The sequence below is a fragment of the Herpailurus yagouaroundi genome, unplaced genomic scaffold (assembly GCF_014898765.1).
Source record: "Herpailurus yagouaroundi ecotype Mexico unplaced genomic scaffold, PumYag 190, whole genome shotgun sequence".
Classification (NCBI taxonomy): Eukaryota; Metazoa; Chordata; class Mammalia; order Carnivora; family Felidae; genus Herpailurus; species Herpailurus yagouaroundi.
Genome location: NW_024412421.1, coordinates 7,269,820 through 7,278,677, shown reverse-complemented (window position 1 = coordinate 7,278,677; position 8,858 = coordinate 7,269,820). Strand labels below are relative to the sequence as shown.

General features: G+C 48.5%; 1 protein-coding gene across 2 annotated transcripts in view; it reads left to right on the top strand.

Moving 5' to 3' along the window:
• Nucleotides 1-727: 727 nt before the first annotated feature.
• Nucleotides 728-8,858, top strand: part of AKTIP (AKT interacting protein) — a 15,384-nt gene continuing 7,253 nt past the window's right edge. For both annotated transcript variants that reach the window (XM_040498026.1, XM_040498025.1), the window contains exons 1-2: nucleotides 728-738; nucleotides 2,253-2,257. The gene's annotated coding sequence lies outside the window, so the exon portion shown is untranslated. The remainder of the gene's footprint in view (nucleotides 739-2,252; nucleotides 2,258-8,858) is intronic.

The window sequence follows — 8,858 nt, the reverse complement described above, 5'->3', positions numbered from 1 at the left end:
TGGCTCTTTTCTTGCAGGGTAATGTATCTGCAGTGCATGCATCTGGTACTAGCTGCTTGTTCCTTTTTGTTGCTGAGTAGTGGAGCCCTAGATGGATGTGCCACCATTTCTTTATCCATTAGCAGTTGAGGAACATTTGAGTTTTTCCTGATTTTTTTGGTACTTATGAATGAAGCCATCATGTGGTAGAGGATCTTTGCACTCAGATTGCTCTTAGCGTGAAACAGGTTTCTCCCCGTGATCCTCAAGGCCTTATGTGGGCTGACCCCTGACGTTGGGCACCCGGACTTCCATTAGGGCTCCCCTCAACCCTCCCCTACTCTGCCACTGGCCCGGGTGTTTCCCTTTGACCTGGCACTTCCCGTGACTGGCTCTCCATGCCTCCTCAGGGCCCTTCCCTGACACCTGGACCCAAAGTCACCCTCCCCAGCAGAGGTGCTTTTCATCACCTCAACTGTGCTTCCTTCACAGCCCATTATCACCATCTGTAATCATTTGCCGGTTTACTTCTTGCTCTCCTCTTCTGGAATATAAATTCTAGGAGGGGAGAGGCCCTGTATGCCTTTCCAAGGTCTTAGCACATATTCTGGTATCCAATAGATATTTACTGATGGAATGACTGGATGAATGAATAAATGAAACCGGAAAAGTAGTGTAGGCTTACCTTCTAGAGGTCTTGAGCGCCCGATTACAAAGTTTGCTCTGAGCACAGGCAATGGAAAAATGGGGTTGAAAATGGTATCTTGAGAAAACTTGCTTCATTCAAAATAGTTTTGGTTACAGAGGGCTATAAAGAAAGCAAGGATTAGTATACATATATCTTATAGACATTGAATAGCCTACAATGTGGTTTCCAATTCCGTTAACTGCCATTTCCCTGTGTTCTTATGTTAACATTTAAGATATATCTGACTGATTTTATCCCTCGAAATTTCTGAGAATTTAAAGACCTATTATTCCAAAAAATATATAGCCTTGTTTATTTTTCCCTCTGACCAGTATTCAAAATTAAATAGGGAATGATATTATCGTTGAGTGTATTCTGGAACAGAAGGGCATAAAATACACTGATGGGTGTGTATCTCACTTTTATTAGCAGTAAGGGTGTATGTGTAAAGACACAAACAGCATGCAACACTCTGGCGTATCCCCCCGTAAACCATGAATTTATTTTAAATGATGGGCTCTTAATATAGACTCTTCGAGAACAATAGCAATCAAAAATGCTTTGTTCAATGATTAATGGACAAAGCAGAAATCACTTAATTCATCTTAGATTTCTGCCTGTTAGCAAATCTGCAAAAAGAATACAGAGAAGGTGTTTTTTTACTTACTTTTTTATTTTAATACAGTGATGTGACCTGTTTGGAGTATCCCATTTAACGGTATTCCCTGTAACCCATTACAAAGATTTTTTTTTAATGCTTATTTATTTTTGAGAGAGAAAGAGCACACATGAGTGGGAGAGCGGTAGAGAGAGGAGACAGAGAATCCAAAGCAAACTCGAAGCTCTCAGCGCCACGCCCCACGTGGGGCTCAGCCTCCCAAACCGTGAGATCATGACCTGAGCCGAAGTTGGATGCTCAACCAACTGAGCCACCCAGGCGCTCCGTTACGAAGCTATTTCAAAGAAACATGGCAAGTCTGGCCTTTCTCCCACATAAGTCCATACTTTACACAATTTTAACAAGGGCCTACCCACCCCATGCCCCGGATACTCTGCTAGGATTGAGGACACGCTGTGCATAAAACAGATGTGTTCTCTGCCCTCCTAAAGTTTGCAGTCTAAAGTACAGACCGTGCCAACCTGGTCCTGGTGGATCTTATTATTATTATTATTTAAAGTCTATTTATTTATCTGTCTATGTATGTATGTATGTATGTATGTATTCATTCTGAGACAGTGTGAGCAGAGAGAGAGGGGCTGATGAGGGGCTCGATCTCACAAACCGTGAGGTCATGACCTGAGCTGCAGCCAAGAGTCAGATGCTTAACCAACTGAGGCACCCAGATGCCCCTAGTTCAGAGTAACTCTCGAGGGAGTGTGAGGTTCAGGGCCTACCGCTGTCCACGGGCAGCTGGCTGAGTGGAGGGCCCCGAAGCAGGGTGGGCAAAACAGTCTCTTAGACAATTAATGTGTAACAGAAGAAGTATCTTTAAAAATACGAATCACCTTTTTTCTTCAGCCTTTGTGAGTGGGATGCTCTCGAGAAGGAGTTGGAGGGAGGCATCAGTCCTACTCAGGACGTAAGGAGAGGTCCCAATTGTTTACAGAAAAGATGCAAGAAACCGGAGTCGTGCCCAATGTTCGATATTCACAGTTGGTTTTGTGTGGCAAGCCAGGCTTGTCTTGGAGAGATTTTCTGGGTTATTTTGCCTCCTTGGTGAGCATAGCAAGAGCGAGGCCTGGAACCAGCAGCGTCAGGGGCCTCCAGTGTGGGGGTGATATCCCTGTGGCCCTCAGCCTGTTGCTCTGGGATGAGAGATGAGGCAGAATTGCAACTTTCAAACATGGTTTCTGTGATGCCAGGAAGAAATTCATTTTACTTTTTTTAAAAGATTTTATTTTTTTTTAACATTTTATTTTATTTTTTGAGCGACTGAGCGAGAACAGAGCACGAGCTGAGGAGGGGCAGGGAGAGAGAGGGAGACACAGAATCCGAAGCAGGCTCCAGGCTCTGAGCTGTGAGCACAGAGCCTGACATGGGGCTTGAACTCACGAACCCCTGAGATCATGACCTGAGCCAAAGTCAGATGCTTAACAGACTGAGTCACCCAGGTGCCCCTGTTGTGACTATTTTAAATGATGTTTTTATTATTTCAAGTTAAAATTTGTATATAGCATGGTCTGCAAACCTTGGGCCAAATCTGGTCCCTCGCCTGTTTTTAAGATTAGAATGGTATTTAACATTACCGAACAGTTAAAATATCAACTTTTTTAATGTTTATTTATTTGAGAGAGAGAGAGAGCGTGCGCGCACAAGTTGGGGGGGGGGGAGAGAGAGAGGGAGACAGAGTCCAAAGCAGGCTCCAGGCTCTGAGCTGTCAGCACAGAGCCTGACACGGAGCTCAAACCCATGAATATGAGATCATGACCTGGGCCGAAGTCGGACGCTTAAGCAGCTGAGCCACCCAGGTGCCCCCTCATTTTACATTTTTAACCAGAAAACACACACACACACACACACACACACACACACACACACACACATATAAGCAAAATACATTTCACAGAACAATTCTTAGCCTTATTATATGTGGTATTTTCTCACTTTTAAAACTGTCTTTTCCTGGGGTGCCTGGGTGACTCAGTTGGTTAAGCGTCTGACTTCGGCTCAGGTTCTTGAGTTGGAGCCCTGCGTCGGGCTCTGTGCTGACAGCTTGGAGCCTGGAGCCTGCTTCAGATCCTGTCTCTGTCTCTCTCTACCCCTCCTCCGCTTGTGTTCTCACTCAAAAATAAACATCAAAACATCTTTTTAATTTAAAATTGTCTTTTTTTTTTTTTTTTTAATTAATGCTGGTCATGACCCACTGACTTTATGTCATCCCCCGCCAATGGGTTATGACTCCCCATTTGAAAAACACTAAGGCATGGGGCGCCTGGGTGGCGCAGTCGGTTAGGCGTCCGACTTCAGCCAGGTCACGATCTCGCGGTCCATGAGTTCAAGCCCCGTGTCGGGCTCTGGGCTGATGGCTCGGAGCCTGGAGCCTGTTTCCGATTCTGTGTCTTCCTCTCTCTCTGCAACCCCCCCCCCGCCCCATTCATGCTCTGTCTCTCTCTGTCCCAAAAATAAATAAAAAACGTTGAAAAAAAAATTTTTGAAAAACACTAAGGCAGAGGAATTGGCCTTGGCAGGTTTTGGAAGTGCGAGGAGGGAGAGAAAAAAGGAGGCAGTCTATGCGTCTCTATTTTCCTGCTCCAGACTTTAGCCTTGAGAGGGAAAGAACGTGGCAAAAAGGATGAGGGGGAGGCCAAAGGAAGAGCGATTTCTGCCCCAGTTCCCCAGAAGACCCACCTGCCTGCCCCTGGAGGGACCTGCATGAGGCCACAGCGAAGTGAAGTGGGGGGTATGTGATCAGGCAGAGGAACACCGCTTTCCACAGCAGCCTTCCATTCCATTCTGTCATGGAGTAGACTCAGTCAGGAGCTTCCCCTGTCTAGGAGGGCAAGGATGCTCCACGGCAGAAGACGACTGGCCTGCCTAGGCCAGGATGTTGTGGGTGGGAGGGGCATCTACCTGCCAAAGATGAGGCTGGCCAGGCCCAGGGGGCCCAGATCGCTAATTCCAACACCAAAATGTCAGCAAGGTGAGCGTAGCCAGTGGTCGAGGGACACCTTCCGGGAGAGGCAGACCCTTCAAGAAAAGTATCTAGAGAAGTTGCCGGAATTATCGTATTAGGTTGGATTTAATTTAGCCTTTTTTTTTTTCTTCCTCTTGCTTTGCACCAAATGGGGATCCGTGAAGACCAGATATTTGCTGGATAAGCAGTGATCGCAGCCCAGGGGCTCGTGGGGAGTGGAATCTCTCCCATATGTTGCCCTGCGCCAGTCAGTGAAGTGTTTTAAAACTGGCTGGTGGAAGGGGACCCCTGATCTAAAGCATTTGCCAATTTCCGTGGGGGAAATCTTCCTGGGGCGGCGGTCAATTTCAAGCAGCCAGGGAGGCCACAGGCGGAGTTAGGAAGCCGACCAGCCTGACCCGGCTGCCTCCAGCACGTCAGGCCCTCTGTCCATCTTGAGTTAGGAGACCACCCCTGTCAGTCTGCCCACCAGACGGAGACCCAGGGCCAGATCAGCCTTCCAGCCCTGGGAATCCCCTTCTCTGGACGCCCGTTCAACTTGGACGTCCCCTCAGTTCAGCAGGTCTCCCAATCCCTGGTTTTCTCCTCTCAGCTTCTCTTCTAGCAAAACTTCAGAGCCCACCCACCCGCCAAGCCGGCCGGGGCCGGCCACGACACTCTCTTGCGCCAGCCAGCCCTACCGACAGAACCAGAGCAAAGCGCCCCCTGGAGGGAGCTCCAGAGGTCATCACGGCTGGCCCCCTGCCTCCAGGCGGGTCTCCCCTTAAATCGTCCTCGACAGAGCCCGCCTCGTGCTGGCCCGTTTGCTCCGAGCGCCCCGAGCAGCAGCGTGAAGTTTTGTGCTGACTCCGTGGAGCAGCGTCGGTGGCAGCACGCTCCAGTTCATAAGGGAATCATTAGTGCAACGCAGCAGTGTGGAGGGCCCGAGGCTTGTGGTAATTAGTCCTCTCTCCGCCCTGGCAGCACCAGCTGTCTCATCCTCCAGGTAGCCCTGTAATTGTCCCCAGAGAAGGCAGGTGGGTGAGGGGCCACCTGAGCTGGCGTTAGACAGCAAGCCTCCCAAAGGAAAAAAAAAAAAAATTTTTTTTTTTTTGAGTATTCAAATATTTCTCACTTACTTTCCAGAGTCTGTTATTGGCATAAAGGTTGAAGCTCAGGCAGCTTAAGCGTTATGTGGAATGACCTTTAGTTTTAATATTAATATATTATCGTAAAGTCTGCGCGAATCATGAATGCAATTTTGGTATTCATATAAAATGCCATACGCTGAACCCTTGGCAACTCCCCCCCCCCCACCCCGCCTTCCCACCCCTCCAGTGGGCTGCCAACTAGGTGAATTAATATGCGTCCTCTCCCTCGCCCTTCTATTTACCTAGAGAGGGTGGCCGGGGAACTTTATCAAGAGTAACATTATCAACAGCTTTTCTGCAAGCTTCTTTATCATATTCGCATCCGCGTCTGCTCGACACTTGTCAGTGTCAATCAAATCGCAATAATACGCAGATGATTTGCTCATTTGGTTTAATAAAATCTTTCTGCTTATTTGCGCTGGCTCCATTACACCACATAATTGCTGTGCCGCAGAGGTGCGAGGGAAGCCAGTTGCCTGGGGGATAAGAGGAGACCGTTGCTATATGAAGGATTTGTTTCTTTGCCTCTGTCTCTCCCCAGTCACTCATATTCCTAAAATTAATATTGTATTTGAATCCAGCCCTGCTATTCTTATGCAGGCTAACATTGTTATTACTTATTATTTGGATGTGGAGTCATTTATTTTTAGTTTTATGTCCAAGCTGTCAAGCTAAATTTCATTGTGAACTGCCACATACAATTTTTAACTGCCATTTAAAACGAGATTCCAACTCTAAATTATGGAGGGAGCCTGTTCAAAGGGCCGGCCTGACAGGAAGTGCAGCAAGAAATCCCGATTTCCCTGCAAATCAAAGGGGCTCCCGGTGATTATTTTTGTGGGAAGGGAAGCGCACGGCTTTAGTACTTGGCGATCACCTTGATGGTGGCCGGACAGCGAGGCGCGCACGTGGAGGCAGAGGGGCGTGCGGAGGCCCCGGCTGCACCGGGAGCTCCTCTGCAAGCTGCGCTTGAGGGTCTGCGGCATCTTGGGGTGAGGCAGGTGGGGCCTGTGTGGCCGGCTAAGGCAGGCTTGCAGAGAATGAACTGACGTTGGGCCTGGGGGCTGCTGTGTAACCAACCCCACCCCCTCCCAGGAGACTCGGCTCTCCCAGAGTGTGGCTGGGGAGAAGCCACAGTTCATTTTAAAGTTGTCTATGGTTTTGCTTGGGTATTCCCACAAAGGATGTCGTGTGTGTGTGTGTGTGTGTGTGTGTGTGTGTGTGTGTGTGTAACACAAACAAATGTTTGTTAGTTTTATCTTACCAGCTCTGGGACTTTATCTTGCTGGCTCAGCTAGAAAGCCTGGGCTTGTGGGGATCTACACACCGGGGACCGTGTCCCCCACTGCACATGCTCCCGTCCAGTATGAGGGGAAGCAAAAATGTGCTTGATGGGAATCTGCTCATTAAGCAGCCGTGAAGACGCCATCTGGGGTCAGTATCATGCCTGTCCTGCTGATGAAAAATGACGATGCTGAGTTGGAAGGAGGCCACGACAAAGAAGGATCTGGAAGCACCAGATCTAGCCCAAGGTGGGGAGAAGGAGAGGCTTCGCCAGGAGGAGGCTCAAGAGGAAGCCCGTGCTGGGAGAGAGAGGCAGCTGCCACCAGCAGCTTGGGAACCACAGTCATGTCGCCATGTGTCATCAAGGCCCTGGGCTTCCTTTGCCTTCCAAGAAGGCCCAGTGTTCAAGGAAGCCCGTTGCAGATAGAGCCCAAGGAGAGCTCGTGTCCCTGCCCTTGTCAGTCCATTTCACATGCATTCTGGGCCCTCAGAAAGCGTCAGTGCTTGGAAACAAACCAGGAAGATGCCAACTCTTGTGCCCCTCCCATCGCCGGTCCCTGCTGAGACGGCCCCCACGGCTGCTCTGATGCCCAGGTTTCAAGCCACTCTGCAAGGCGAGAAGACGGAGCGCTCAGGTCCCTCCTCCTTTTCCTTTGGTTGATCCCCTTAATCTCTAGTATTAAAAGGGCCTTAATTCTAATGTGCACGCTTTGTCTTGGGTGCTGGCTTGAGTTTATGAAATAAACTTGTTCTCAGGGAGCACAGCCACTGTAGTATTGATGGAAGGCTCAGGGGATTGTCCCCGGCAGGAAGGGAAGTTGATGACTTCTTTGTTCCTCGGTTCCTTTCTTTTTTGTTTTAACGTTATTATTTTTTTTAATTTACACCCAAATTAGTTAGCATATAGTGCAACAATGATTTCAGGAGTAGATTCCTTAGTGCCCCTTACCCATTGAGCCCATCCCCCCTCCCACACCCCCTCCAGTAACCCTCAGTTTGTTCTCCATATTTAGGAGTCTCTTCTGTTTTGTCCCCCTCCCTGTTTTGATATTATTTTTGTTGCCCTTGCCTTGTGTTCATCTGTTCTGTGTCTTAAGTCCTTGTATGAGTGAAGTCATGTGATATGTGTCTTTCTCTGACTAATTTCACTTAGCATAATACCCTCCAGTTCCACCCACATAGTTGCGAATGGTCCTCGGTTCCTTTCTGACTTGGGCGTCGCAAGCAGGCTGGTGTTCTTTTCTCAGGTTGGGTTTGTTGTGTTGATGGGGTTACTTTAAGGGGGCTTCTACTCCAAGCCCACCCAGTCCGGCCCCATAGTCCATATTCCCCCTCTGCCCAAGCACGTCTCTGGCTGTAGTTTTTGGTGGGTGAGTCATGGCGCCTGGTGGATTGTGAATCTTCCACTAGTGTGGCACCAACTTTTTAATTTTTAGTTTTTTAATTTTATTTTGTGTAAGCTTATTTGAGAGAGAGAAAGGAAGAGAGCCTAAGCAGGGGAGAGGCAGAGAGGGAGAGAAAGAATCCGCACGGTCGGCACAGAGCCTGATGCAGGGCTCGAACTCCCGACCCGTGAGATCATGACTTGAGCCGAAATCTAGAGTTGGACGTTTAACCTACTGAGCCACCTGGGCGCCCCAACTTTTTTTATTTTTAAATAACTTTTTAAAGATGTAATTCACATACCAATAGAATCCTCCCGCTTAAGGTGTACAACCCAACGGATGTTAGTATGTTCAGAGTTGTGCAAACATTACCAATCAATGTTAGAACATCGTCATCACCTTCTTTAGCTATCAGCCCTGTCACTCCCTCCCCACCACCCAGCTCAGTCCTGAGCAACCACAATTTACTTTGTTTCTATGGAGTTGCCTGTCCTGGTTATTTTAGATGAACGGAATCAGGTAATACGTGGTCTCCTGCGACTGGCTTCTTCCGCTCGGCGGAATGTTGTCAAGGCGCGTCCGTGTTGCAGCCTGACCTGAGCGCCATTCGTATTTATGCCTAAATGACACTCCGTTGCAGGAGTGTGCCGTGCCTGTTTTATCCATCCTTTCGTTCATGGGCATTTGGGTTGTTTCCACCTTTGCATTCTGTGAATACCGCTGCTATGAACATTTGGGTGCGAGCTTTTCCTGGAAC